Source organism: Patagioenas fasciata, chromosome 11 (genome assembly GCF_037038585.1).
Source record: "Patagioenas fasciata isolate bPatFas1 chromosome 11, bPatFas1.hap1, whole genome shotgun sequence".
Lineage (NCBI taxonomy): Eukaryota > Metazoa > Chordata > Aves > Columbiformes > Columbidae > Patagioenas > Patagioenas fasciata.
Window position 1 is genome coordinate 16,038,915 of NC_092530.1, and position 4,933 is coordinate 16,043,847.

Sequence of the window (4,933 nt, forward strand, 5' to 3'; positions counted from 1 at the left end):
TTTACAAAGCCTTCAATATGAGGAGTTATTAAGAAGAGAGGATAACCTGTTGCTTACTTCAAAGTTAGCTTGCCTATACCACAGGCTAATAATGAATCTCAGTAATGGGGTAGGTAACTAAAACAATGACAACAACAAACCAAACCAAACCAAAAACAAACAAACAAACAAAAAAACCCACAAAAAACAAAAAAGCCCTTTATATAATTCTGCTCTAGGAACACACATTTTCCACCGAATTACTTATCAAAACAGATTATCAAAGCTTCATAATTAACTTCCTAGCAAATAAGAATTAGCATATATTATATGACTACTCTGCATTAATCAAATAATATTTAGTGAGGCATCCACCTATGCATGCTCAGGAATTACAAAGCTAATGAAAGACAGCGGTACATGAAACTGTAACTAATTAAGCAAGACACAAAAGAGTCTGGAGATGTTTGACTGAATACGTTAGAATTTACTCATTATCATATTTCCATGGTAAGTTTATTACAATACTTAAGTTTGGCAAAGTAAGCTATTTAAAATTAACTTTCTGTCTTCTGTATTGATTTATACTCACTGTGTTTCTCCCCAAAGTGTCTGTCACTGTGTGACACACACCAGTTATGTTGCAGAGTGCCTAAAGCTGATGCCACAGCCCAGCCCAACCTGTGGCTGCTCTGCTGGGTGATGCTGAGGTTCCGCTGGTGCCCGGTACCCAGCGCTGAGGCTGTGAAATATGGCTACATTTGTCCTGCTCCTTTTCAGGCATCCTATGAAGCTTTTTGTCCTTAAAGGACAGTACTATGTGCTGTTTCTCATTTTTTGATCAGATCATGATCATGCACAGATTGCAGTAAAAATAGGTTAGTCTAGGACTACTCAGAAATTGCCATCCTCTGGAAAAAAAAAAAATAATAATAAAAAAAAAAATATATATATATATATAAAGAAAGCTGATATTTCAAAGATGTTTTTTTTCTGGATGTTTTTAAACATGCTTAAATTACAAGAGAAAACTTCCAAGTGCTTTCATTTCCAACAGTGTTTCATGTGTAGATTTCTTGTCTATATGGACTGAACACAGTAAAGCGTTTCAAAAGAGAGGTCTAAGCACACAACCAGCTCCTGTGATCTGCTGGTTTATTTTTTAAAGACTTGTGGAAGTGAATGTGTACTTTTTCTCTAAGAATTAATTGGAATTATACTTATGAAGGCTGATAGGTTCCAAAGAAAGGACCCTTCATTAATGTGGCATCCCAATGGGAAATGATGGAAAGGTCAGTAAGTACCTTTCTGCTTATTATATATTGGTTAGTCTCATAAATTCATTAAAATAATGACATACATAGTTAAGAAAAGTTGCCACACAAGAGTCTCCCCCAAGCACACTAGACAGATTAAATCCTCAGCACTGATCTTGGTACCTCAGTCATGAATAAAGATGTCAAAGAGATCACTAAACTGTTAAGAAATTCTAGTATGGCTGAAAGAGAGTGTAGGGAAGCTAGAAGAGGTTTTCTAAGTGGTAGTGTAATACTGATTGCTTACCAAATGGGTACAGAATACTGACAGTGAAAGCACTGTTGTATTGTGGAGAAATATCATAATGATGTTAATAGAAGGGTTCATTAGAATTTCTTTGAAACACTGTCCAGTGTCTGAGTACTTTAAATTTTTTTCTTTGAATTGTGATGAATAATATTTTGGCTTAGAAAGGTTGATTCTGGATCATTTGAACCAAAGTTATCATAGACTGTTAAAGAAAACAACCTGAACTTGGCCTGTGCCCTTTAAATACCTGTGAATGAGCAAGTCCCAAAGCAGGATGAAGTCCAGTAGCTGTTTCAGCAGTAAACAGTTGAAAACAGGCCAGGTTGCTGGGAAAGGAGGGAATGAAAGTTTTGTGCCTATGTTTATGAAGCCCTCTGAGTGACCAGATCTGTCCCTGCCAGCCTTTAAAGTTCTTGCAGGTCTGAATTGCTTTGATCTGAGCCGCCCTTTCTTCTGCTACAGTGCTTGGGAATCCCATCATCTTCAAGAGTTTTGAATCCTCCTCATGCATGCTTAAAAAAGAAGGTAAAACATTTTGGATTAATAGTCAGATTTATAGTCAGTATTGCGCTGAGGACACCAGTCTTATCTAATGGATGATAATGCCATCAAATCATCAACCTTTTGTATAACAAGTGTTGCAGTTAATATCTGGAATTCAAGAATTCAGATTCAGCTCTGTCATGTATACTGTTTCCTGCAGACACACAACAGTTACTGCCTCTATTTTTAATTTAGAGTTGTTTCTGTATTTCTTATGACTGCTTATAAGTTTTCTGTCAGCACACAGCAAGATGCAAGTGACGTTCTTTATAATACCTTTGTTCGGAACTGTACATAGAAATGAAGATCAGATCAGACTTTTTTCCTTGTATTTTTTTTTTTTTTTCTAGTGCTCTTGGAATAAAACAAAGGCCTTTCAAAGCGGTTTGGCTTCATTCCAGCATCAGACAATGCATTTGATTATGAGGTCTTAAGATCAATGCAGTTTTTTAAATCTAGCCTCAATGTCAAAAAATGCATGACTGAGATGCACGGATTGATTTGATCTACATCTTTATGTATCTGCTGTCCTATGTAGATTTTATTTTCCAGTGGAACATTAGAGGACATTTTCCAAAAATGTATTTTTCTAAGTTGACAGTAAAATTAATACATAATTTCATACTTTATATTTATCCCCTGTTTCTAGACTCTAATTTTTGCTGTTCCAAGAGAATTAACACACTTCTTCATTTTTGGAAAGAGACAGTGGGAATGGCCTGTGATGATCATTTCCTAGAATCACAAATGTTGAAGATGTTGGACCAGTGGATGCAAGGCCCTATTTTTTTCTTTTTTTTTACAGTAATTGTCAGCATTTTTTTATCTGTTGCCAGTTCTTTTGATTTTTTTTTTTCTCATGAGTTGAATGGGAGGTGGTGTAAGACTTGAAACTCCCTGCTTTCTGGAGGCACTTGATTAAGAATCTCAGCTCTTGTATGTTTTATATGAAAGAGGTGATGAGAAAATAAGTGTACTTATCTTGCTACTGCAGTTTACCTTGTTATTACAAAAAATGTATATAGTACATATTTTGATTTTTTTGAATATCACTTCTTGTAAATTTCCATTCTGTTATGGTGAATTGGAAGCAAGGTGGTGAAGTAGAGAAGACTCACATCTGAATGAGAAAATGGTCAGAGAGACTGCAAGGTAAAGCAGTGACATGAATTGTGATTTCCACAAGCTGTGAGATAAGACAGAAGCAAGAAAGCAGGTAAATACCAAAATGGCAAAAAGGAGGTTATTGACATATGATCTGAATTAAAATCTCTTGTTACTGAAAACAGTTTTTCATTTTTTAAGCATTGAGTTTTTGACATATTCAAAAATTAGTAACAGTTGCCTACTGTCTCCAAAATAATTTAACACTTCAGCGTCGGTATATTATTACTGCATATGCTTTTTAAAACAGATCAGAATAGAATCAATATTATACTTTCATTATCTGTATTGCTAATTCTGTTCTCCATGAATCAGGATACTATTTATTAACCTTTTTTAGAAACTTGGAGAATGTTGTGTTTAATGGTAGTATCAAAAAGACTGAAAAATGTTTAAATAATTATGTATGTTATGTATGTATGTTATTACTAAATAATGCCCTATCACATCTAACATTCACAGCATACATACTGAGGAGAAGCTCTGTTCTCATGAGATGCAATGGCTCTCAGACTTCAATATGGATGCTTTGGATACAATCTCTGCAGATTAATAAAACTCAATGAAATATTTACCTTAATTGCACTTCACCCTCTTTCTTTTAATCACATTTAATAGGGCTAACAGCAAGTACTGTTTCCCACTGATGTTTTTCTCATTAGCACGCTATTGGAAATAAAATTTAAAGATGAAGGTTGGCCCCTAAAGCAGCAGAGAATTTAAGGTAACTTTTCCTGGGTTTTTAGATAGGACATTGACATAACTTTTATTAGCAGGGTTATATCACAGAATCACTGAGGTTGGCATTGGCCTCTGCAGATTGTACAGTCCAATATCCCTGCCTGGCGCAGGGGCAGCTGGAGCACATTACTAGGCACTGTCCAGCTGGGTTTTGATTATCTCCAAGGACAGAGACTCCACAACCTCTCTGGGCAACCTGCTCCAGTGTTAGACCACTCTTGCCATAAATAAGGTTTTTTTCTTATGTTTAAACAGAACTACTTGTGTTTCAGTTTTATGCATAAAAGAAACTGCTTTTATGAGAGATCCTCCAAGCACCCAACCATCTTCATGGCCTTTTTCTGGACTCTCTCCAATATGCCCATGTCTCTTTCCTACTTGGAAGCTCCGAAGTTGCACACAGCAAACCAGATATGGCCTCACTAGGGTTGAGCAGATGGGAAGTATCACCACCCTTGACCTTCTGGCAATGCTCTTGTACCTCAGACCGGGATGCTGTTGGCCTTTTTTGCTGCAAGGGCATGTTGCTGACTCATGGCCAATTTGACGTCTCGCAGGGCCCCCAGGACCTATTCTGCCAAGTCATTTTTCCAACCAGTTGTCGCCCAATGTGTACTGATTCATATCTTCAAAAAGATCTCTTATGAAGGGTGACAGGCTTAACTTCATACTAAAGTCTGTCTCACAGCATGAGCACAGTTGCAAGAAAATTTCTATTTCCAGTAGTGTTGCTACAGTAGGAGTTTTTGTGCTGACCCAGTGCTCTGCTCTTGCTCTCTTCCATCTTACAGCTGTAAAATAGACCCTCATAAAGTGTCTAGTGTTGCTTCATGTCATTGAGAAGAGTGAATTTATTTTATTGTTTAAAAAGCAGAAATGTAGTATGTTATCCTGGTACACTGACCATGTTTTGTAATAAGTAATAATTGTATTCTCACAG

The 4,933-nt window shown here is 36.4% G+C and overlaps 1 long non-coding RNA gene across 1 annotated transcript; it reads left to right on the forward strand.

Annotated features, from left to right (window-relative positions):
* Positions 1–971: 971 nt before the first annotated feature.
* Positions 972–3,298, forward strand: LOC139828893 (uncharacterized). The gene is made up of 3 exons (XR_011740951.1): positions 972–1,271; positions 2,008–2,070; positions 3,180–3,298. It is a non-coding gene; the product is annotated as an uncharacterized lncRNA (long non-coding RNA).
* Positions 3,299–4,933: the final 1,635 nt, after the last annotated feature.